The sequence below is a fragment of the Notamacropus eugenii genome, chromosome 2 (assembly GCF_028372415.1).
Source record: "Notamacropus eugenii isolate mMacEug1 chromosome 2, mMacEug1.pri_v2, whole genome shotgun sequence".
In the NCBI taxonomy this organism is placed as follows: domain Eukaryota; kingdom Metazoa; phylum Chordata; class Mammalia; order Diprotodontia; family Macropodidae; genus Notamacropus; species Notamacropus eugenii.
In genome coordinates, this window is record NC_092873.1 from 400470360 (window position 1) to 400497872 (window position 27513).

At 36.1% G+C, this 27513-nt stretch overlaps 1 protein-coding gene across 2 annotated transcripts in view; it reads left to right on the forward strand.

Moving 5' to 3' along the window:
* CHRM3 (cholinergic receptor muscarinic 3) overlaps window positions 1-27513 on the forward strand; it is a 626574-nt gene that overhangs the window by 509626 nt on the left and 89435 nt on the right. For both annotated transcript variants that reach the window (XM_072647563.1, XM_072647564.1), the window contains one exon: window positions 18786-18896. The gene's annotated coding sequence lies outside the window, so the exon portion shown is untranslated. The remainder of the gene's footprint in view (window positions 1-18785; window positions 18897-27513) is intronic.

Here is a 27513-nt window from a genome sequence, read left to right on the forward strand (position 1 = left end):
GAAAACAGTTACTACACTTTTGTAATAGTAACTGACTATCAAAAGGCTAAGATGGGGGATGACATTTGCTTTCTTGAATTATTGATATTAAAGAAGTCAGAAAGATTTAACTTGAAATCCTGCTTATTGTGTTTAAAGTTGTGTGACTATGGGAGAACCATTTAACCTCATAAGAACTGGGTTCAAAGGCTATCTCTGTCCCTTACAGCCTGTGTGGCTTTGAGCAAGACACTTAAGTTCTGTGGGCCTTGGTTTCCTCATCTATAAAATACAGTATGGGACTAGGTGACTTCTTAAAGGTCCCTTTCATCTCTAAATATATGACCCTATGATCAAATGGCTTCATTGGCTAGAGTTCGCAAATATTTCCATAATCAAATGAATCTTGACACCTGGAGGAGCCTCAATTATGGAAGGATTTTAATTAGAACATCAAAGTTCTCCATTATGTATCTCCTTCTGTATAATATATCCCTCCCTAGCAATAATATGCTTTTTCAGATCACCATTCTCTTTTCTATTTCCCTAATACCAGTCATCCTAAAAGATTAATGTAGGCACTTGACTTGTTATACTGTTACCTATCCCTGAACTCATCCACATCTTACCACTAACTACTATCTGTCCTCACTAGTTTACCCACTGTCTACTGTCCTACTAGTCTACACACTGAACCCTTTGGAAATCCATTCCATTGTTAACAAACTTCCCTTCAATAAACATCCCTTTTTCTGTTGAGGGTACCATCATCTTTCTAATCCCTAAGGTTTCCAACCTCAGAATTATTTTCAATTCTTCATTCCCCCTTTCCTTTCTTTTTTTCCATATGTACTCAGTTTCTAGCTCTTAGCAATTCTAAATCCATGATATATTTTACTTGAATTCCCAGTCTTCACTTACATGGCCATCATGCCATTTCTAACACTAATCAACTCACATATGGACTAATGCAATAGGCTTCTCCATTGATCTCCTCCTAATTGCTCCCTTTTCCAACCCACTCTCCACATAGCTGCTAAAGTTATCTTAATAAAGTATAGATCTTTAGAAGAAAGTGGCATAGAAGATAGCCAACCTCAAATCCAGGAAGATCTGAGTTCAAGTCCTTCCTCTGACACAAATTACCTGTGTTCTCTGGGCGAGTTATTCAATTTCTCCGTGTACAAGACTGAGAGTTGCAGAAAAGGTATTGACCTATAATAGCAGAGAGAGCTTCCTCACTTGAGAGTTCCCTATGTCAGTGAAATCATGGTTCCAGTCTTTATCCCTAAAACACAGGTCTTTCTGTGTCACCTCTTTACTCAGACATTTCCACTGTCTTCTAACTGCCATGAAGATAAAATGTAATCTGCTCAATTCAACATAAAAAACCCTTCAGAATCTGATTCCCATCTGCCTTTGCAGGCCTATTTCACATTATTCTTTTTTCATACACTCTATATTCAAACCAAAGATACCCTAAATATTCTGTCCTCCCATTCTAGCATTCTGTCTCCCACCTACATTCCTTTGTACAGTCTGTACCCCATGCCTAGAACGTACTCCCTTCATGCCTCTGACTTTTAGAATCCTTAGCTTCTTTCAGAATTAAATTCAGGTATTATCTATGGAAGCCATCTTTACTCCTCCTAGTTATACTACCTTTTTTTTTTTTTTTTTTTTTTTTTTACTTTTACCTGAACATGTTGTATCCCTCCTGCCTCCTCTCCCTATTCCAACTCCGAATTTTAAGTTCTTTAAGGTAAGGACTGTTGTTCATTCTGGGTAGTAATTCCACAAATATTTTCTCCTTTCTGTTTATACTACAACCTCCTACTAGAGACACTCAATGATAACAATGGACTATTATAATCATTACAGTTGTCCTTCCCTACTTCTACTCTCCACCTTCTCCAGTCTATCCTTCATATCAATTCCTGAATAATCTTCCTAAAGCACTTTTCTTATCACATTACTCTTATATTCAGAAGGTTTCTGTGGCTTCCCAGTGTCCACTGAAGAAAGCATAAACTCCTGATCTTAACATGACAATCAAGGCCCTCCATAATCTGTGTCTGAAGTGTCTGTCTAAATGTATCACTTACTCCCTTTTGTTTAGGTTTCCTTATAGCCAATCTGGCCTCTTGTTCAAGTTCCAAAGGAGTACATTCCTGTTCAGGTGTGGTTTGGACTAAATGGCCTCTTAATGTCCTTCTAACTCTTACGTTCTGTGCTATTTGCTCTCTTATAACAATCTTTTTGTTTTTTAAGTCTCCATTCCTTTGCTCATACCATTGCCTACACAGTATGTTTATCCCTTCGTAGTGCTAATATTCTTCCAGACCTATCTCAGGTGCCAATCCATCACAAACCTTTCACTTATTCCTCTTCTTTGCCAATGCGACTGCCACCACCACCACCGCCATTACCCCTCCAGCTAAAAGTGACACTTCTCTCTTCAAATTACTCATTACCCTTTCCTGAGTACTCTTCTTTCACTTTTCATAATCATAGTTAATTAAATAAATCCCTGTCCTTGATGATTACGTTTTATACTTCTTGAACAGATAGACCATGCCATTATTAGCTTTGTGTGCCCCATCACACAATTGGTGCTTTAAAGGTTGTTTAGTTGAATTGCACTGTGGTATTTGTTGTGTTTGTATTCATTATAATAGAGTTTGACCCATCTATAGTAGAGACTATTTTTATCTTATTCTCAGCAACAAAAAAACAAACAAACAAATAGGAATCCATGATTACGAGAGACGTTTTGATTCTCCACTGCCAACATCATCACCAGTTTTCTTGGCTTCCCTGATATAGAACCATTTCTGAACAAGAAACTTTCTAAATAGTTGTACCAGAAATTACTGTTTCCTATTGTGTTCTTTACACCGTGAAAACACTTGGAAGACAACCCACCTCACCTACTCCCAAATCTCCCATGTTTTCTACTAGACTTAGAAACACTAATGTGTGTTCCTTCAATCAGTTACAGAATTCTCAAGGTTGACAATATTGCTAACCTTAAATCAAAGCAAATGGCAAAGAAAGCCTTGGTCTATAAGAAAGATGAATGCAGGGCAGGAGTCACATGCTCTGTGACCCTCAGTTTTTGCCTACAGTGGAGCAGTCTGTGGGCTCCAAAGGACAGTATAAATAAAGCTCAGAGAATAACTTTTTAAAGTGACACTTTAACTTACCACTTGATTTATAAGCTACCTGTCAATGACAGGCAGTTCTAGTCCTTAGATTCCTTCTCCTTCTTTTATGGATTTTCTTCTTATCATTGATAAAAAAGGACAGAATAGAATTTTTACCCCCCTCCCTGGATTTATGTAAAGTAATCATTTTATGATATGTCTCCACGGAGATTTTTTTCTGGCAGTCCAAGAAAAGGAATAGTACATATAGATACAGGCTCTGCTGCATAGAGAAAATGTGCTAATTACTATTAATTTTTAGGACCAGAACTCGTTATTCACTCTGTTACTTTTTAAACTTCTGGCCAGATGGAAAAAAAAAAATGTTTGCAAAGGTTCTATTTATAAACGAAGAATAGAAGTTCTTTTAGGGCAGGGACCATTTTTATTATTGCTATGTATTCCTCACACCTAGTACCTTGCATGTCAGACAACATATCCTTAATAAATGAATACTGAATTGAATATGTTCCAAAGTATAATTAAAGACTTTATTAAAAATACATCCCCATTCTCCCAAGTCTGCTCATTTTTTTTTCCTTAGATGAAATAAGAAGTCAATATGAGAAGTGTTCCATTTCAAACTCCTGGTGCATTATATCTGAGAATGAGACATTTGCCCTGAGTCAAAAGATCCACTGCTAAATGATGGCAAGAATTAAATTGGCCTAATTATTTTTCCTCAAGAAAAACTGAAAAGGAAACAGGAAATTATGATGATTTTATAAACAAATATATCTGAACCAGATAAACGGGCCCCCAAAATTGACTCAGAGTTGTAATATTCCAATTGGACTCTAAGTTCACTGCATTAGCTAGATGATGGTCATGTCATTTTTTTTTTTTACTTCATGTCCCAAATGCACTGTCAATGCAAGCAGTCCTTCCAAATTATCTTGATATACTCGTTCAGATCTTGTGGCTGTGCATGCTAAAGGAATAGATAGAAATGCTAACTAAGCCTTGACGTTTTCACTACTTCTCTGTTTCCTGGTAGAGATGGTAAGCTAATAAGCAAAGCCACACAGAAGCACTCTAATATGGAGCAGTACAATGTGTGCTTTTACCTTATAGCACCTATAAGTAAGTAAAGAGTGTGTTTTTCCATAAAGGCTATTCCCTGGAAGGTAGCAAAGGAATAATACCTCTGGTCTTCACAGAGTCTCTATTTAATACTGTCATCCCCCCCCCCCTCCCCAGCCAGACCCCTCTTACTCAAGTGTAACAACTTGTGGAGAAGTAGTAGAACATATTGAGCATTGGACAGAACCAAAAAGAGGGTGTCAGAAGGTTATGTGTTTTATTAGCTTTTTCTGACTGTTACCTACAGTAGTATACATGCAAGCTCCCCTCTCTTATAACAATCCAAGAAGGCAACAGTAGATCAATTATACTATCTTAGTATTATTAAATATTTAGTAAAGTAAATATTTAGTAAATAGTAACCATATTATTTAGTATTAGTAAGTATTTAGTATAAGTAAGACTTATAACCAGTGCTTATCATAAGGGGAAAATGAGAATAAGTAGAAAAGCTCTTAAAGAATTTTTTTTTTGTTTTACTTCATTTTGGTTTTATATCAGATCCAAAACAATTGACATTGCTACCTTAAAAATGTTTCCCAATATGACAATGAAACACATTTCAATAATAGAGTCAGCCACATCTATCCTTTCATGATATTTTTCGAAATTTTGCTTCCTTTCTCCTTGATTTTTCTTGTTTGTTTCCCCCAACTTCACCTAACTCTGTATTTCTATGTACAATAAGAATAAAATGAAATAATTCCCATCAATTGAATTGTTATTTATCATAGCTTAAAGAAATGCATAGTTGCTCCCTTACTCATTTAACTAGATAGTCATCCGGAAGAATCACAATTCAGTTATTTAAAAAATATTTATTAATGTATTCTGTATAGAGCTTTGTACCAATCACTCAAAAGGACGGGAAGATAAGTTTAACATCTAGTAGCAATGGGAAGACATAGACACAATGTTATTATAAAGTAGATATGAGAAGTATATAAGTGAAGTTCAAAGTACTAGCTATTTATTCAGATGGGGGGAAAGATTTTTTTTTAACTTTGGGAGATTAAGAAAGGTTTGATAAAGAACAGAGCATGTGAGCTCTATGTCAAAGAATAGATAGGATTTCAACGTGACAGTGATCTGTAGGGAATGGAGGAGGAGACTGATTCCAGGTATAGGGCATGAGAAGAAAAAAAAGGGCAGTAGAAATAGATAAACTTATAAAAGGGTGTTGCCCAGCAATCTAGTTTCTGACTTTGTTGTCATGGAAAATAACCTGGGAAAGGAAGGGTGGTATCAGAGGCCACCTATATTTATAATTCTCTGCCTTTATACAAACTCCTCTGTAGGCTTGCTTTCCCTTCTCAAGCTCTGACACTTGAAATCCCAACCTCCCTTCAAGGTTCACTCCAAGCTACCTCTTATAAGAAAACTTTTCTGATCCCCCAAGTTTTTAGTGCTCTCCCCATCTAAAAAAACCCATTTTATTTACTTTGTAATTAATTTGTGGATATTGTGTACAGATGTGTATGAGTGTGTGTGTGTATAGTTACCTATACATATTTTGTGTCTACAAGTGCATATGAATATACAAATATATGTGTATGTATACACACATATGTATGTATGTATATAAAAAGCTCCCACATTGTATTTACTTTTCTATTTATATCTCCATCAGGTAGTTATACAGCTTTTGCTTGAAGATCACTAGTGTTAGATCAAAGGCAATACATTTGACTTTTCCATAATTTAAATAAGAACTTTTTTCCTTAAATGAATTCATACAAGAATTATACATTTTTTTAAAAATGATGTTTAACATCATTTATTTTAACAAAACATAAAGAACAAAAAAAAATTAAAATTTTAAGATTAACATTTACAAAATGAAAAACAAAATAAATTGACAGTCATTTTAATATGATTTTCAAACAGGAATGTTAGAAAAAGTGAACACTTTCAGAATATTGAAGAAGAAATACTTTTGTGAATCATTAAGCAAGTGCAACTAACAAAAATAATCTGTAAGAAGGAAGTGGAGAAAAAAATAGAATTCGAGAGAAAGGCAGAAGCCTTGATGAAAGACAAACAGAAGCTGAGCATAACTCATGAGACTGTGGGTGGGTTCAGATCAGTCTCTAACCTTTTGTGGACACCTAAATAAAACTGATGAAAAATAATAACCTTTTAAGTAGATTAATAACTCTACATTGTGTACTGTGTTCATGTTTTCCAATGCTTACAATAGCCATCTGCTGCCCAAGCACAGAATACAGTGCTCTGCTTACTGGTACCACTTAACCCACACTAAGTTATTTTGGATTTAATTCTGCTTTCTTGTGACTATTGTATTATGTAAACGAGCCCAATAGTTAGCATAATATTCTGTATGTAGTAGGTGTTTAATGAAAATTGCAGAATATTGCTAACCTTATAGGATTACAGTATTTTAGAACTCAAAGGGAACTCAGAGATCATTTAATACACTACCTTATTCTACAAATAAAAAAAAAATAATTGTGGTATAGAAAGGTGAAAGAAAGGACTTGCCCATGATGTAAGCTAGTAAGTGGCAGAACCTAGGTCAAGTCTTCTCATTCTAAATCTGGTGATTTCCACCATACAATACTGCATGGGATGTTCTCTCTTCTGTATATAAACAACTCTGTCATGAGTATAAGATGTTAGAACTTATGGAGAAATGTTATCTGGCATTCAATTAAACAATTAACTTTAACAAAAAATTTATTAAGCACCTACTACCAGCAAGGCAGTATCCATGAGAAAGAGTTAAAAACATGTTGTGCTTTCTCTCTGAGAGTTTACTTTAATCTTAAAGTAAGTTTATGGCTCAAGCAGATGCTTGACTACATCCACAGCAAAGCAGACTAGCTTTTAAAAGTACTGAATTATCATTTAGATTATAAATCATTTTAGAGGCTCACTAACAGAAGCTTTATGTCTTGAGCTGAGGTTTTTCGGTATGAAAATGTAGCCGAGTTCCTCAGTGTAAATATGTTTTATACATTTCGAGGAAAGTGGAAACATTTTCATTAATTATTGACTTCCCCTGGCTTGTAGTGATGGCAAAATTCCAGGGAAAGAAACCATTTGTTTGGAGTCTAAACAGAGGTTAAACAGAAGGCCAACTATTTTGATATTTTTGGAGATTGTGCTGTTTCGTGAGTTGCAGCCATATGCCATTACCTGAAAAGGATTGGTGTTTAAAAAATGGGTTTTCTTTTTAGAGTGAAGCTTGAAATCATTGGAAGTATGAAGTAAATTCTTTTTTTCTTACATATTGAAAATTACTCACCAACAATTACAGACATTTCTAGATATAAAGAACAAGGAAGAGAGGATTATATAAGGAATTATAACTTTGTATACTTTAAGAAATATATACATTAAATTTAACAGTTTAGTAACAGTAATGCTCTATTTCTATCCCTTTCTGCATTTTTTTCTTCTGATTTTTTTTTTCCTTTTTTCCTACCCCCCCCTGCCCGGAGATAGCTACCATTAGACAGAAATACACACATACACACACCCCATATGTATGTATATATGTAAAATTATTCTATACATACTTCTATTTATCAGTGCTTTCTCTGGATGACAAGAGCATCTTTCTTCATCTGTCCTTTATAGTTGCTTCAGGTATTTATACCAGTCAAAGTAACTTATTCACTCAAAGTCATTCTTAAAAACAGTATTGCCATTACTGTCTATAATGTTCTTTTGATTCTCCTCATTTCACTCTTCATTATTTCATGAAAGTCTTTCCATATTTTTTTCTAAAATCATTGACCTTATTTTTATAGCACAGTAGTATTCCATCACAATCATATATCACAACTTCTAATATTTAAAAAAAAGGTTTTATTGATTTTTTTCACATTTATCATTAGCCATTAACCTACTTCCCTTATTATTCTAGAGTAGAACCCTTCACCTATAATAAAACTGAATAGTCAAGCAAAACAAATCAACCTATTGGGCATGATTAAGAATGGATTATCTCATTGTGTCCTCAAGTTCATCATCTCTCTGCCCAGAGGTGAGAGGTATATATCACATTCAAGGTTTTAAAGTCAAGAATGGATGGGTTGATGGATAGATAGATTGAAAGACAAGTGGGTAAATGATTTACTAGTTGATTACTATGTGCTAGGAACTGTGGCAAGCACTAGGGATACAAATACAAGCAAGAAATTCCATCCCTGATCTCACCATGCTTATAGACTAATGGTAGAAGTTTACATATAAAAGGATACTGAAAAATGGAGGAAGATATGGGAGCATAGTGAAAAGATGACCAGGAAATACCACAATGGTTTGAGCCCTGGAAACAAAAAGTTAAAACTGACTTATCAGATCCAAGGGACCAAGAGAATAGAGTTCCAATTTCTAGTATGGTGGAGAAGGTTGGAGAGTAGGGACATAGTGAGATGACAGCCAGAAAATCATGATTAGTTATAATTGTGGTGGGAGAGCTAAAGTCTTTCAAAGTTGTTTCCCCTTAGATTATTATTGTGGCTGTTGTGTAAACTATTTTCCCTACTTATTTCATTCTGTAACAGTTCATGTAATCCTTCAGTATTTATCTAAATCTATCATATTCATCATTTAATATTGTTCAGTAAAATACTATAGCATTCATATAACTAAAATTGTTCAACTGTTCCCTAACTGATGCATGCCTACTTTGTTTCCAGTTATCTACAATAAAATATGCTACTAAAATATTATTTTACACATATGACTATGTATGACATGTAATATTATATATTACAGTGTATCGTATATGACATATTATACAGCATATCTACTACAATCACATCCTTATTGTCCTTCCCAAGTTTCTCCCACTTTATGTCAGCTAGTACTGATCAAGTAAATTATCTCATATTTGTATTTTCAATGAGCAGTCAAGTAGCATTTATTAATTACCTACTAGATGTCAGATATTGTGAGAAGCATTGGAGATAACAAAGAAAGGTACTGCCCAGCTTCTCTAATGCAATCCAGCTAATTCTTTTCCTTCTATCTTACTATTAGCTCACAGAATTATTCATCTGTACTGTTTGACCAAGATATATGTACTGATGGACCCACTGAATCAGTTGTCCATCCAACTTCATATCATACATTCTCCAAAGACTTAAAAGAACCCAAAATAAAATGGAAAATCTACAATGAACATGGATAAGTTTCAGCATATTCCCAATGATTAATTAAATGAAAAAACAGTGAGAGAAGAGAAAATCTCTAATTAAGTTCACACTTTGATTCTATGTGCCAGAGAATCAGACTTTGGGAGCTGGTAGACAACTATAAATAGCTAATTCAGTGACCACAAAACTAAAACTGTGATAATATCAAGACCCTGAGTGAAAACAGTTTAATGGCAGTAGGAAGCCAAAAAGTGTGGCAAATGTCCTATTTTTATGGGAGAACCAGGAAAAAACTGTAAAAGTATTTTAAGAATTCTAAGAACCAATTCCAAGCTAAGTATTTCGCATGTTGATGTGCTTGATAAATATTTATTGAATTGGAGTGTGTTGAGTAAGCTCTCTTTCATTTTGTTATTGTACACTGTTCCCTATAATGATGCTTCATGCTAAATCCTCTTTAAATACCTAAGTGAATATTGCATTTTTATTAGCAGAGAAAGGATACAGATATTATATATACTATGATACATGGCATACTATATTAATATATCTAATATTTTAAAATTCTGTGGTATTCTCCTTACATAGTATGTGGGATATAATGACCTTTGTAAAGAAGAAGTGGTTGAATCTTGAATATTGAAGTTGACTCCTATGACTTAAGTCCTAGTCCTAGTCAGAAGGCAGAAGTTGAGAAGGGTTTAACAAAGAAATATCCCACACCTCCATGTAAGTATAAGTATGAAGGTAGGAAAGAAAATAGCAAGTCAGCAGAATCAATCTAAAACACTCATTAGAAAACCTTGTGAAATAAATCCCCAAGTATACAGCATTTGAAGACAGGTGAGTTTTTGCTTTAATAAAAGATGATCATGAGCAAACTAGAGACCTCTGAGAGTATAAGAAATGTGGGTAAAATAGGGAATAATAAATATTTTGAGAAGAAATAGAGAGACGTGCCACTTCTCAAAAAAGGGAAGGGATTCAGCAATGGTTTGGCAATTTCTTTTTCTCAAGGCCAGCACTAAACATAAGTTGGAGAGATGGCCTCGGGTGGAACTCACAAGTTTTGTTGGCAAAGTCTGTTGATGAGAAAGACAAAAAACAGCATATGGAGAAATACAAAAATATATACTCCCTAGATACACTGCCTCTTCAGATGTCAAGAAAAAACCTGGAGTGAGCACAATAAGTGTGGCATGCTGAAAAGTTAGGAATTCAAGGCCCACCCACAGAGCCAAACATGAAATATTAGGCAAGTTTCTTCTCCCCACCTCCTGCAGATTTCTTTTCTTCCACTGCTTTATTGGAAGGTAATGCTGCATCTCAAAAGAGAACTGAAAATTGTCCTCAGTTGCTTCATTGCTAGATAATAGGAAGTTAGGCAACAGGAGCTTGAATCAGGAATTATCATTCCTAATAATGGGAGGAAGTAGAGTAAAAAAGAACATTCATTGTGTTTGGAGAAGGTGTTCTCAACCATTTTTGTATCATGAATCCCTTTGGAGTCTGGGGTCATCTGTGGATCCCTTTTTGGAAAAATGTCATTGAATGACATTTAGATAGATAGACAAACAGGCAGACAGATAGATAGATAGATTGTATATGTAGATAGATAGATAGATAGATAGATAGATAGATAGATAGATAGATAGATAGATAGATAGATAGATAGATAGATAGACTGCTTATGTATATATATGTATATATATATAGTAGAGGAAACTATACTGAAATACAGTTATCAAAATATTTTATATAAAAACAGTTCACAGATCCCAGGTTAAGAAAATCTGATTTCAATTTCAAAAGTTTAGAATGGAATCCAATCTTCTCCTCTCTAAATAACTCAAAAGTCAATTCACATCTCTGAATCTAATTTTCCTTATCTATAAAAGTAGAAAAGCACTACTTGCATCACTAACTTTACATTTTATGAGTTTAAAATAAGAACATGTGCATAAAAGTGGAAGTCTGTGGTGGCAGAGTTACAGGCAGAAGTCCTGATCTTCAGACTCAGTGTTTATTTCTCTACACTGCCTTGCATCAGAGTACTTCCTTCCTTCTATAAGGCAAATTGACTGAAATTTTTAGGTCTTGTTTTTTTGTTTCTGGGTATACAGGAGCTGCTTTCTCACTGTTTAAATGGTTTGGGGTCTGTTACTATCTCCCTCACAAATTTACTTTCAGGTCTAAAGCTAGTCTAAGGTTAGAGAAGACTATATCCTACTTGAGGATCTTGGAATTGTATATATAGACTGAAAGAGACTTTAAAAGCCATTAAATCCAACTCTGTCATTTTACTGAAGAGAAAATCTTCCTTCAGTTAAGTCAATTGCCCAAGATCCTGGAAGGGATAACCATCAAGTCCTCTGATGTCAGAATCAGCACTCTTTCCCCTATGCCACACTATCCAAGATTTTACTATAGATAACTTGACTACAAAGATTTGCTACTTCATTTGAGTGAGTGTTTCTTCTATCCATGCAAATTGCAAAATCCTTACAGGTAGAATTTATGAAAATTCTTTGGTCAAAATTTCATCACACTAAGACCAGTCTCTGGCATTTAGTCCTTCCAAACCTATCTAGCATCATCTTTGGGTGACAGTTAATACAGTATTTTGCTAGAATCATAGTCAGAGTCTTTCAATAGGACCTTCTCAGCTCATGCTTGGCTAGCATGGCATTTGACAACAAAGGATCACCTTTGCCTCATGATGAGATATTAGAGGAAAAAAATAATGAAGACAACATATTAAAAAATTAAAATCCATGTTATAGAACTTAATGTAGTATGATGCCTAAGATAAGGCAGATTTTTAGGCATGTTGTACTCTAGTCTAATCATACTATGTCTGGAGTATTTGTTATTGAGCACCAAATTTTAGAAAGGAAATTGACAAATGAGTACACACAAAGGAGGGACCAGGATGTTGAGAAGATTAGAGACCACACCTTTTGAAGAAGAAACAGGGAGTATTTAGAAGGGAGTGAAGATGTAGATGGTAGTTGTTTGCTTATCTTTAAGCATTTGAAAGGTCATCCTGTGCAAAAGATTCAACTTGTTCTGCTTGGCCCTAGTAACCAGAATTAGGAGACATGAGTGGAAGATATAATGAAGCAGAGTCAGGTTCAGTGTATATAGGAAAAAAAAAAAATAGGAATTGGATATGTCCAAAAATAAAAGGAGCTGTTGCTGGATCATGTTCCTTCCTCCTGACAAGCAGTTTTTAACTGGAGGTATGGAGGTTATAACCTCCAACTAAATGGGGCATCATTACAAAGGTGATTCTTGTTTGCAAAAATGATCTCTGAAGGTTCTTCCAGGTCTAAGATTATGTTACTTCTTAGGCCATTTTTCCTAATAAATCTTTTTTTTAAAAAAATAGCCTTATTCCTTCTTGGTGAAAATATTTCACCTATTTCTGCATTTAAAGGAATTTGGATTTTTTTTTCCTTCTCAAGCCTTTCTTCCAAAGGATACCAGACCTGAGGCAAAGAGAACCTTTTAGTTTCCCTTAAGGCCTCATGCCCCCAAGCTATTAGCAGAAGCATATATATTTATAGATTGGCTACAATGAAGAATTATATTGAGTTGGCCTTTTATGTCTCAATAGCAGTGTAACATTCAAGACAGGACCCTTGTTTTGCATTTCCTAATACAATCCCTATAAATGAAATGTGACATGATTTTCCCAAGTCTTAGATGCAGAATCTTGGCACACTTCAAGATGCTTATAAGAAAATAAGAGAATCTGGGGAGGTAATGTAGGTAGGCTGCCTAGATATTGAAAAAGGGGGACAGAGTGTATCCCTGTACAATAGGTGTTCCAACACTTCTGCAAAGAGTGTCCCCACCTCTCACTGTTCTGAAACAATCATATTTTTGTTTGTGGTTTCCTCAGGCCTGATCTCAGAACATTTAGTACCAACTTACTGAGGAGGCGGAAAAATTCCCCTACTTGTTTGGCTAGGAGATTTCCAGAATTGTCTCTCTTTGGAGAATTAAAAGCCTGTGTGTGTGGGGTGAAGAGTTATGTGCCTTCTATTAAATAAGAACATTTAACAAGTGTCCATATGGCAATTAATTGTTCTACACTACTTCATAACTTTCCTTTTCTTCGTATGTCTAAAGACAGCACAATATAATTCAGTTCAATTCAACCAATATTTTTAGTACCTACTGTAGGCAGAGTCATGTGCTAAGGTGTTGTTGTTGTGGTTGCTCAGTCATTTCAGTCATGTCTAACTCTTCCTAATGGGGTCACCTTGTCAAAGATACTGGAGTGGTTTGCCACGTCCTTCTTCAGCTCATTTTACAGGTGAGAAACCAAGGCAAACAAGGTTAAGTGACTTGCCCAGGGTTACACAGCCACTAACTATATAGGGCTAGATTTGAACTCAGGTCTTTCTGACTCCAAGCCTAGCACTATATCCACTATGCCACTTATCTACCCCCAATAGGTGCTTAATAACTTTTTTATGTTGACTGGATTAATAGGAAGGGAAGAGAAGGAGAAAGACACGAGTATTCATATAAAACCTACTATGTGGCAGACACTGTGCTAAATGCTTTTTAGAAATATTATCTCATGTGATCCTCACAATATCTCTTGGAGGTTCATGCTACTATGATCCCCATTTTACAGATGAGAAAACTGAGGCAGAGGTTAAGTGACATGACCATTGTCACATGGTTGGTTCATTTCTGAGTCGTTTCAATTTCAGATGTTCCTGACTTTAAGTCCATCACTTTTATCCATCATATCACGTAGGTGCTTATGTTTAGAAGCAAAATTCTTTCTGAAGAAATAATTAAAAAGAGATAAAGATTATATAGGATTTGAGAGAAGAAGGAGATGAAGAAGAAGAACAACAACAACAACAAGAACAACAAGAAGAAGTAGGAAGAGGAGGAGGAGGAGGAGGAGAAGGAGGAGGAGGAGAAGGAAGAAGAGGAGAATGAAGAGAGGAAGAAGAGAAGAAGAAGGAGGAGGAGGAGAAGGAGAAGAAGGAGAAGGAGAACGCAGAGAGAGAATTTCTCTATATGTGCATGTGGTAGAAATCCTGCTCTTTGCATAAACATTATTATAGCAAAACAATTTAATCTGCTCCATGGATAACAAAACATGCAACTAAAGGGGTAAAGACAATTTATTTTCTTTATTTTGTCAGACATTAGCTCAAACCAAAAGGCTTCTAAATCATGTTGAAATTTTCCTAGGAACACTGATCTCTGAGGGTAGACGTTTGCATTAACATACTGTATGTAGTCTGTTATTTGTGTATAATGCCTTCATTTACTAAAAGGCCATCGCATTAATGTCTCAGCTGTCATGCTCAATTTCTATGCATAGTCCTTATGGAAATGAGCAAAAGATTCAACTTTTTCTGTCTGTGGTCTTAAACAGAACCTGTCACAGAGACTGATCATGAAAATCATTTCAGAAGAAACTTTCATTAACATACAATATGTGTTTTCACCATTTTAATGTCAGTTTCCATGATTTATGGAGGAAACAAGAAAGAATTATGTCTTGTCCTAGTCTTCATTTGTAAGTTTCTCAAACTGAGGAAATAAACACGTCATGCTTTGTGAATGGCAGATGATAACAGGTACCTGTAACTGCCCATGAAGTAACCCTATTGTCTCTGGCTCTTAGGGTTTTTACTTTCTAATAATTTATAGAAGCCACTTATTTTAAATTACATAAATATCATGTGGCTAAAAAAGAAAAGAAATTACCTTCTCTTTATTTTCAGAACTCAAAATCTCTTCTTGTAGAAAGAACCATAAGCCACTGTCCTAAGAATTTTAATGTGAGATACTTTCACATTCATAGTATTTTCTCATCCTCCAGCTTCTTATTAAATGTATCTTTGGTTGCACTCTTTGCCATAGGACCTTCTGAGACCCTTCTCTTCAAAATACTCAGCATTCCAGTTTCTTCATCTGGAAAATCATAAGCTTGAACTAGATATTTTTTAAGTTGTGGATCCCTACCAGTTCTTACATCCTATGAATCTTTGGACTCAACCAGTCTATGAGTACTACATATATTTACATTATTGAGTGGTGGGAAAATTCCCACTGTGCCACCTGATGCACTGCGACATTGTATTATATTTATATGTGCAGAAAGGGCTCTCCAAACTCGGCAGGTTTTCTGATATCTCTATTATATGTTTTCCCAATAGATTCAGATAAGTCATTTTCTGCTATATTTATTATATTATCATTTCTTAAAATTCCAAAATAAATTTTTATAAGGTTTATATCTTTTTGCAATCAAAACAACTCAAAATAGTAAATAGGTAATATTGATCCCATTAAAGCAACCAAAAAAGAAAACTTCAGATGTTGTGAAGTTAATTAGCAAAATTATTATAATAAAACTCTCTGGCCACTGTTATTTCATCTTAAAATTACTTAACTCAACAAATTATTAATGAAAACTTACTCTGTGCTAATTGCTGAGAGGAGATGCAAAGGTGAAATCTATCCCTCAGGGTTCCAGAGGTTTGAGTATAAAATCCCTCCAAGTTTGAGCATCCTGTATTGCTTTTTCCTTAAGTTCCCATTCCAGTGTGGTTTTTTTTGCTGTCAGCGGCAATTAAAATATTTCCCTATTCCATTAGGTTTTGTTATAAATGAATGTTTCCTTTGCAGGTATAGGAAGGAAGGAAGGAAGGCAGTCACTCTAGAAATTCAGTCTTCCTATTTCCCATGATCCCTGCTGAGACTGAGACCAGGCTTAACACAGGTTCTAGATAGCATTGGTTCCACCAAGTTCGCACACAAATATGGCATAGCTAAAACAGTTTCGATGTTAGCTACCATTGGCTTGGGTCCCAAAGGTTGTTTCTCAGGACTTTGATGATGGACTGGCTGACCACAAAACTCAGCATGAATTTTACTCACAGAACCCTGGTGGCTTGCTCTCCTGACCTTTTGAATCTCACAAGGTTGCTGCCATCTCTAATTTTTTTTACTGAAGCAGGAAGAATGGACACAGCAACCACAGAAGTACGAGTAGGACCATACACTTATGGACCATATTATGACAGCCCTGGTGAAAATAGACTATTGCCTCTCTTCCAGCTGAATGTAGAGTCCTTGACTCCTCACATGAATATATCAGGCAGGAAAAAGTCAGACCAAGGAACAGTCCCTTGTTGACTAGTGCCTTTTGAATTTACCCCAGTTTTAGCTCCATTCTTGATCTAAAAGGCTCTTCTTTACCTTGTGGATAGTAGACCAGAACCATGATATATATGTGCATGCTCCTGAGTCCACATGGCGATTACCTCAGAGGAATACTCTGCAAGCTTGTAAGGACTAGATTTGCTGCCCACTCTCCTATCATTTCATTGTATCTGTGATCTCATCAATTTGGACACTGCCTCCACTACTGCAGAGTCCTTCCATGCAATTTCAGCCTGAAAAACTCTAGTTCAAAGCCTCCCATAAATCTTCCAAAAAGCACTAGAGTCCTTCCTGTAGGTCTTCTAGGTACATATACAAAGTCATATAATACACAGTATAATGTAATAAATGCATTTATAAAGGTACAAAACAGAATTCCATGAGTTCTGAGAAGAGAGATTGCTTTTGTGTGAATGTGTAGTAAAGGGAAATATTGATAATAGATTTACTCTTTTTAAATGGTAGACAATAAAGGGAAAGAAGGATGGAATGGTCCTTTGAAGAAGTGAAAGTGTCAAATTAAGGAATTTCAGAAATTCAGAAACTGAATGTTTGGAGGCAGACAGGAAAATGCAGGGAAGGAGAGAAATTGAAAATGAAAAGGGGAGGGGGCATCAAGCAATAATTGATGCAGAAAAATTCTCAAGGAAGCAGGAAAAAATAGGGTGAAGTGCATGGGTAGATGAATTATTTCTGGTGAAGAGAAAGGTTCCCTGTTTATTTTACTGAGACAGAAAAGAAAAAAGGATGAGGGAATTGTAGGAATGTTTTAGAGGAAGTATGTTACAGTTGAAAGGATACTGGATTTAATTTCAATTTCTGACTGTTACTCAGTATCCATGCGAGCTAGGATAAGTCATTTAACCTCACCAGGCTTCCTTTTCTCTATCTGTAAACAAAGAGGTAGGTGTTAGATTATCTCTATGGTTTCTTTTGTCTTTGTAATCTATGATCCTATGGAATGTTGAGGAGGAGAATAGTGGATTGATTTAGAGAGTTTATTCTGAGGCTTCAAGCACTTAAAAATATTAAGAATAATCATTGTAGGGCATGTGGCAGGGGTTTGATCAGAGATGAATGACTGGATTACTAACTGAGGCATTGATAAGGTCAAATAGCATGAACTTGTAGCAGATAACAGCATGATTTCATTAGTTTCCTCAGGATAGGAGCATTGGGTTTAGAACTGGTAAGGCATGTATGGCAGAAGTTGAAGGACAGAGAATCTAGGGGGATAGTGAGATCATTAAAATGGCCAATCAAACCCATACATCTAGGATGTCTTGGAAGGCAACTGAACTCAAAGAGAGAAGAGAAAGCAGTCAAGGAAGAGTGCTGGGATGAAGGCAAAAATGTTCTTCATGCTTGAAGGAATAAATTATGTGGAAAGGAGGTTTTTTCATCAGAGAAGAATTGTACAGATTAAAGGTGTATATAATATATATATATCATAATTCCTGTGTTACATAAAACATGAAATTTATTTAGAAATCTTTTTCATATCAGTCAATCAGAATTAACTCTGTAATCTGCAAAAGATCTTCCATTATATATATATGTATGTATATATTTTTTAAAGCCTCTACAAATCAAGATTTTTATTAGAAAGGTCTCCAATGCATATTTTGAAGTGTTTGTAGATACTAAATATGAATTTTATGTTTCTGACCAACTCATTTAAAAAAAACTTGGCTTTTAAACCTCACCTAGGGTGCATAAAAAATACTGATGAAAGAGACCGTATTGGTATATTCATCTATGTTGGGTTTTATCACCTGTTACTTCCCCTTACCTTCCTTATACTCTGTTCAAATAGTAGGATTTGTTGTGACCCAAACATGCCATTCACCCTCCAACTGTGCCTTTGTTCATATTATTCCCTGCACCTGCACTGTTTTGACCTCTAGGTTTCACCTCTTAAAATTCAAGGTGCAACTGTAATTCTATCTCCTTTATAAAATTTTGCCACATTCCCCAAGCCAGAAGTATTCTTCTCCTCCCTGATGCATGTTTGTCAAATGAATAAAATGAATGAATGAATCAGTACATGGACTTAGGTCCTCCCACCCCTTTTTGAGCTTAAATAATATGCCAGTTATAGTCATAATAAACTTGAAATCATTGCCTTGATTACATAAGGAGAATGAGGTGGATTATTGCCTTTTTTTATTTCTTCCAGGTGGTGTGTTGTCAGTGCCTGTGTCTGAGTCCTGTCATTGATAGTTCATTTAATTTCTCTGATCCTCATCAACCATCTCCATCAAGAGCAAAGGAGGAAAGATCAAAGAAGGTTAATATTAGTGTGCATGCTATGTGCTAATAGAAATTAAGTTGCTTTCACAAACCCTTTTTTCCCCTCATCCATTGCACAAATGCCTTAATGTAAAGCTAGAAATCTGTCAAGAATGGATGTCCTCTGAAATGAGTGATACATGGCTATAAAACAGTTCAAGTTGCTTCTATGAAAGAAGCAGTATTACACATAGTGCATTAAATGATTAAATTGGAGCTAAGGGATGTGAACTGATATGTTCTGACTCTGTCACTTACTAGCTTTGTGGCTGCAGGGATATTTATAACAGTTAGTAATAATGCCCAAAACTAGTAATAATAACTCACGTTTATAGAGCATGTGGTGATTTACAGATTGGTTCTGAATACATCTTCTCATTTAATCTTTACAACAACTCTGTGGGGCAAGTAATGCAAGTATTGTTATATACCCATTTTATAGGTATAGAATCTGAGATTTGAAGAGGCAGTGAGTTTTCCAAGGTCACATGGTTAGTAAGTAGCCAAACTTGGACTTAACTCCTGTTCCTCTGACTCATTCATTCGGTAAACATTTGTTAATCTACTGCCATGTGTGAGGCTTTTGCGCAGTGCTGGAAACATAAGGTGCATTCCATGCCCTCATCAAATACAAATTCTCCAGACTCTGTGTCCAGTGCTTTGTCTGTTCCCCCCTCCAAAAAAAAAGCTTCAGTTTCTTCATATATATAATGGGGATAAGAATATTTGCATAACCTGACCCACAGGGTTGCTATAAATATAAAATGAGGTAATGGAAGTAAAAAATTGGTTAACTCCAAAGCATTATAGACTCTAAAACTAAACTTTCATTGTAGTTCACACTGCCTTACCATGAAGTTACTTCTGACTCCTCTTAGGAGTCCCATTTAGAGTTACCTTATACCACACTCTACATTAAAAAATGGTATATTAAGACTGATAAATCCACCTGCTCTTCTGATTCTTTGCTCCACCCATTTAAATAGATCACAGACAGATTTTCATTTTGCTGGAGAGACAAGTCTGCATAGCAACAGCTGAGCAGTCACTTTTTATCTATATGGAAATGGGCAGAATTCCCAGGAAACACCACTTAGCCAAATGACATAGAGTTATATTCACTTTCAGAAAGGTTTCAAAGTAAATGCTAAAAGATGCCTATGTGCATGCATACATGTATGGATGACATATATAACACATATGTTATAGGTATGCATATGTCTATATTATATATGCACCTAGGAATATATAGAGATAAATAATTATGTAGATGTTATGCACAGATATGCATATATTTGGTCAGCCATAACTATAGGGAAAAATACCAAGGCATTATACTTGGATTATTTTTTAATGTCATTTTTGGTAGATGTTTCAAAACTATCTTTAAAATTTTTTAAGTATATTTTAAAATTAAATACCTTGAATTTCTGTTTTGGAGTCTGTAGGTTTCTTAGCTCTAATAACAATGATAAACAATGAGAGTGAAACTCTTGCATGCTAAAGTGAGTCAAGGATACTAGGTGTGAGGTCTCTGCTGCATCTAACCTGGTAATAGTCTGATGCTTACTTGGCCTTTGGAAATAAAAATAAACATAGCCTGCCTATTTTTCCCCTTAAAAACAAAAACCTCATCCACGTGGATCTTTGAGTAAATGGTGATTGCAAACGTTGCTTCAGAGTCATAAAAATGGAAAGACCCACTTATCTTGTGATAACTTAGAATTCTAGCTGTTTTCTTTGCAAATACATGTTAACTACATAGTGTTAGCTAGTATTCCTGTGATATTTTAAGGATTACAAAGAACTTTATATATGTTATCTCCTTTGGTCCTCACAGTAACCCTGTAAAGTAGGTGTTCTCATTATCCCCATTTTACAGATAAGGAAATGGAAGCCTAGAGGGCTTACTGACTTTCCAGGAGTCCTTGGAGTTCATAAGTGTCTGACTCAGGATTTGAACTTAGGTCATCCTGATTCCCAAGTCTAGATTTTAATGAATCACCTAACTATGTTGGTTATATTATGTCTATTTCTTCTTCTTCTTTCTTCTTCTTCTTCTTCCTTCAGCCTGTAATCAATGGAGAGAATTTCCTTTGTGGAAATTCCTTCTACTGTTGTAGCTTAGCAACTGTTCTGTACTTTGTAATCTTAAGAGCTGCCCAGGACAATGAGAGGCTATGTGATTGCCCAAAGCCACATACATAGAGAATATGTGTCAGAGATGTGTCAATAGAGAATATGGGTCAGAGATGTGTCAATACACACATCTGCATTCAAAAAAAATGACACAAGCTACATACATCAAATGATAATAATAAAAACGCATGCTGAATAAGATTAATGTTAAGTACCATATCTGAAAGAACAAAATAAGTCTGCATCTGCAAGTGCTAAGAGAATACAAAATAGAGCCTTGATCAAAGTTAATGGAGTTAGTTTGTCAAGACTTTATGCAGGAGAGAAGCTTTGAGTTAATGAAAGTAGACATGGGAATGTGGAAGGAGTCAGGAAAGTGAGTGATAATCCTGGGGGAATTAATGCCAAAATCAACAGGTAGACATTAAATGGTAGACATCACTCCCATGACCAAATAGAGCACTGGATTTGGAATCAGAAAGAACTGGATTCAAATCCTGCTTAAGAGACTTAGTCACTCAAGGTGACTTCTATTACTCAGCTTGTCTTTTAACTATCAACTTCAGTCTCCTCATCTGTAAAATGGGGATAAAGGCACTTATTTCACAGGGTCAGTATAGGAAAAAATGAGATTATACATGGAAAGCAAACTTTAAAGTATTATAAAAATATATTATTATTATTCAGCAAGTCAGTGTCATAAAAATAGAAGAGTTGAACCAAATATCTAAAAAAAAAACTGACTTGCTTTATTAGTGAGGTTTCAGTCATTCTGAGAAGGAAAAAAAAGCGAAGGCAGTGTCATAAGGATGTGTGTGTGTGTGTGTGTGTGTGTGTGTGTGTGTGTGTGTAGGGAGAGAAAGAGAGACAAAGAGACACAGAGAGAATCGCAAATTGCTTAAATCTACTTTAGGAGTAACATATATATGTGTATATACATATATGCTATACAAATATGTATTCATATTTACTCATGTCAAGGGTTTGTTTTTTTTTTAAATTAATGTCAGTGCATAACAAATGGGACGATAAGGAGAATAAATAAAATATTTTTGTCTTGGGCCCCATGGATCATTAGCTGAAAGACTAGATAAACCATGAATTAAGAATCCATGACATTTTAGGATATATGAGGTAGAATAAATATGTATCACTTTTCCCCTCTTCATATGCTTATCTTTTAAAAGCCTTTTAAAGAACTAGTTAAAGAAAAAAGAAAGAAGAAAGAGAGAGGAAGAGAGGGAGGGAAGGAGAGAGGGAGGAAGGAAGGAAGGAAGGAAGGAAGGAAGGAAGGAAGGAAGGAAGGAAGGAAGGAAGGAAGGAAGGAAGGAAAAAAAGAGAGATAATGTGTTTGTCCAATAGAGGCAGCAAAACATCCAGGAACCTAGAATTACAGAATTGGGATGAAACTCCAAGGTCATCTAGTCCTGTGCTTGTAGACAATCCTATTATTAAGCTATTTCAAACAAAGGAGATTTTCCTGCTTATAAGAAAAGATTTCGTATTCTGCTTGTATCAGTGATTTACTATTATGACCGAGATTTTTCTTTTGCCTATTTTATGCCAGTTGATTCACAAGTCATGGCATCATCTTCCTGATGTCATGGTCTTCTTCAAGAATGAAGGACAATCCACACACAGCTTATTCAGAAACACACACACACAAACATTTATATATGTCCATATATAAATGTTTATGTTCTGAATGTATACACATAATATATGCATATATATATACATACATACACATATGTTTTTTAATAGTGTAGTTCAACTCTTTCTTATACTTTATGTTTATTAAAGTATACCAAAGTGTACCAAACATCAAAAAATTAGACAAGTGTCCCAAAGCAGTACTGTATTACACACACTACTATTATCAAGGGTCTAGGAGAAAATGGTAAAATGGGCAAAGTGTGTCTTTGATGTCCTCCCACCTCTCTATACACCCTTCCCTGTCCCTCAACATTTATCTCTGTCCCTTTCCCAAGTAGTTATTGTTGGTTAGCTGTTTCAGTCACATCAGACTCTTCTTGACCCTCTTTGAGGTTTTCGCAAATTTACTGAGTGCTTTGCCATTTCCTTTTCCAACTTATTTTACAGATGAGGAAAGTGAAGTAATATAATGCCAATATGATACCCATAGCAGCCACTATCAATATGCATGCATATTTCCAGGGCAGATTCGCAAACTATTAACTCTTTTCCTCAAAGACAAAACCAAGATATTTATTCAGATACCAGAAAGTCAGTTCCACCATGGTAGCAACTAAGTTTGTACACATTACCAATAAAGGGAGCACTGCCATTCCCAAGCCTTCCTTCTGTTAGGCCTCCACACAGACAAGCTCCCCTAGGCAAAATTTCCACCCTCTCTCACTCAGGCTAGCTGCACTACCTCAGCTCTGTCTCACTCTCTCTTTCTGCCTCCTTTCACCATGGGCTCCATGTGACTCAGGCTGTGGGCTGAACCAAAGCCCAAAGCAGCTCACATGGTCCTATTAAGGGGCAGGGAAGATGTTCAAATTCCCTTACCATTACAGAGATTAAACAGGGTTAAGTGACTTGCCCCAAGAAACACAGATGTTATCTGAGGCCAGATTTGAACTCAGGTCTTCCTGACTCCAGGGTTCTGTTCACTTCCCTACCTAGCTGCCCCTTATCCAAGCAGACCAGTGCTCTAAAAATAATCCTCTTCAGTTTCCTTGCTCTCAGATCATCTTTTTTTTTTCTTTCATTCTAAACCTCCAAATGCAGAGATCTAAAGTTTTAAGAAATTCATCTCACTGAAGTAATTCACATTAGAAAGCAAAAGTGGGGGGTAGAATGGAAGAATCTTATACTAAGGACCTCTGTCCCAACCCACTTATTTTACAAATGAGGAAAACCCTTAGAAAATAAATGGGTTGCCCAAAGAAATAGTTAGTTCCAGCTAGGACTGGAACCTAGGTCTCTTAATTCTAGGGCTAGTATTCTTTGCACTGGAACATAACACCATTTAACTTATATTAAGTGATTTGCATTTTAAAAGTAAGCTAAATAACCCAAAATAATGGTAGAAGTGGAAAGAACTGCTTTTATTGACTTTCACAGTTTCTGGGTCTCTGATATTGCCTTGTAATTCAAGAGGACTTAGAGCTTTAAAAAAAAGCCCCTCACTCAGCTCTGTTTAATGAAGACAAGAGCCAGTGGGATAGTAGTAAATGTTTTACAACCAAAAAAAAAAAATGTACCCACCATACACTTGTAAATTTAATCTTCATTAAGGCAGCTAGGTAGAGCTATAGATAGAATGCTGGACCTGGAGTCAGGAAGACTTAAGGCCACATTTGAATTCACCTACCTCTCTGGGTTCTTGTGAGGATTAAATGAGATAATATATGTAAAACCTGGCACATAGAAGGTGCCAAATAAATGCCAAATAAATACTCTCTCTCTCTCCACCCACCATGAACAAAACAATCAAAGCCCAGACTTAGAGCATTTGCTCATTTTAGATGTGAAAATGTTCACACTGAAGTTTTCACAACGATCTCTCAGTCGTCAGTCATCCTGACCTATGTTTCACTACTGGACTCAGATAATTCTGGAGGAGAGGGTGGGGCTGGTGACTGCACAGATTTGCCTCACCTGAATCCAAATCACTTGCCAGTCAAGACATCACTCTCCTGGTGTCATTGGTCCTCTACGAGGATGAAGAACAAATAATAATCCTATCTACTCTTTCAAACTCTCTCCAGAACACCACTGGCTGGAACTGCTTACTATATGGTGTCTGGAAAATGACTAGACCCTTTTTATGTGTCCACACTTCCTTTTCTAAATCTTTCTCTCATGGGACCCCCTTTATCCTGAACACATACCCTCACATCTGCATAAAGACACATTAGTATCCCCCTGAATAATATTCTGAGTACATAGCTATTACTTCCAGTAACACGTGAAGGTTAAATTTCATATTTTATGGAGTTGGTTTTTTTTTCCTTCTTCTAATGCTTCCCCCAACCCCCCACAGCAGAATACACATAGAACGACAGTTTACTAATAAGACAAAGAAATGGAACAAGGCTAATACATTGCATAGGGAAGCTTTGTTGTGATACTTTGAGTGCTCTCTGATGCTGAGGAGGAGTCTAGAATCTCAAAGCTGGAAGGGACCTTCAAGGTCATCTAGTTAAATTACAGAAGTACATTCTGCACAGTTCCTTACAAGTGGTTATGTAAAATCTACTTGAAGATCTCCTGAAGAGGGACAATTCATTACAGATTACATGCCTATTCAGTCTCATCTTATATAACTTTTGTCCATGTTTTATCCTGAATCCTCCATTGAAAATCTCCCTAAAACCCTGGAGGCCCTCCTATAGCTCTTTTTAATTTCTGCGGTATAGCCTCAGGAGTAACATTTAAAACCCAACTTAAGCCTGTGTACCTGAAGGCAGTATCTATGTGCTTTATGGTTCAGCATCCTTCCTAGGCAGGCTATTTAGGAGGTTTCTACTGTGTCTGTCATGTAGGGGTGCACAGGAGAGGGGAACCCATGAGTGAAGGATCTAGAAAGTAGGAGATGCACACTTGTGGTACTGAATGCAATACATTGGCCTTAAGAGGTCATTATTAGTTCTTCATGAATACACATCAACATTTCTGGAGGGGTTTATGAGATATTTGTTTCATAGGAAGAAAAAAAATTCCAGAGAGGCTTCTTTTTAACTTCAAAATACCCTTTATTGCTCAGAAATAGTGTCTAGTAACCTGCTGTACCAGTGGGGCCATCTGTCTGTGATTAATATTCATTTTTTCAGCCTGGCACATGCAGTGATTGGACTTTGATTCATGTCAAGGCTGCAGAAGATGCTGTGAATATAGAACTCTTGTAGGTCATCTACAATGGCTTGGCTCCACAGATTGTACAGAGGCCATCTACCTACCTTATACTTTCAAGTCAAACTCTTTGTCCCCTACAAAGTGATCTAAAGTGTCATCCTTTTTAATGAGTAAAGACTAAATGGAGATCTTTAAGTTGCTAAGTTGCCTTGTTGCCACTGCACCTGTGAAAAACTCACACACATTCATGTACAAACACATGCACATTAGATACCCAAACAAGGCTATGTTAAGGTCAAAGTATTTGGAGGACACAATTTAAAGTAAAAATATTAGGTATAGTGGGAAGAAAAGTAGCCTTAAAATATTTCCGAACAAATCTGTTACTCACATTCCCATAAATACTTAATCTATCAGTGGAAAGAGCAGATAAGCAAAGGAAAAATGCATGGACAAAACACACACATAGGGAAAATGTGTGCCTAAAGAAGGTACGTGTATGCAGGAACAACTCATGCCCCAAATAGTACAGGACCACTGATATCCTTTGATGATTACATTATGCTACTTCTGCCAGGCAAGCTCTTCAAAAGTTTCATGAGACATATAGTCTCTACCAGCCATTGTTTTAACCCTGTAGGTCTCACATTACTGCTGTCCAGCATTGCGGTTCTTATTCTCTCTCTCTCTCTCTCTCTCTCTCTCTCTCTCTCTCTCTCTCTCTCTCTCTCTCTCTCTCTCTCTCTCTCTCTCTCTCTCTTTCTCTCCATATATATATGTGTGTGTGTGTGTGTGTGCATGCACATGTATGTATGTATGTACACACAACAATATGCATAATACATAGATGTGTATATAGGGAGATAACTACGTAAATACATAGATACATAGATCATTTGATGTTGGGGAGCTTATTTTAGTTTCCATATTTAGACTTTAGTCAGAGGCCTAAGCCAAGATATTATCTCTCCCTCATGAGAGATGGCACATATTCTGACATTGTTCTTTGAGCAAGAAGTACAGAGGGTTTTCCCCCTTCCTCTTCTCCCCTACAATCAGTTATATCACTATGTCCACACTCCCACCAAGTTAACTCCAATGACTCCCTATCACCCCAAGATCAAATCTGAAATGCTCTGACATTCAAAACCTTTCATAGCCTAAGCCCCTTGTATCTTTCCAGTCTTCTCCCTCACCACATATCCTTTGTATCCGGTGAGACTGGTCTCCTTTCTATTCCATAAAGAAGACACTCCATACTTTAGCTGCAGGCATTTCTCTGACTGTCCTCCATGACTGGAAAGTTTTCCCTCCTCGGCTCTAACTATTGACTTTCCTGGCTTACTTTAAATCTCAACTAAAATGTCATCTTTTATTGGAAACCTTTCCCAACCCCTCTTAATTCTAGTGCCTTCTTTCTGCTCATTCTTTCCTATTTAGGAGCCATCTCTAATTATTCTGATCTAGATCTTCTCACTAGACCCAGATGGTTCTGGAGGAGAGAGTGAGCCTGGTGACTTTGCACAGCCCTCACTTAAATCCAATTCTTTGTCTAGTCATGACATCATCTTTCTGATGTCAGGGTCTTCTTCAAGAATGAAAGACAAATGACATTTCCTACATATCCTATATAGATCTTGTCTGTATAT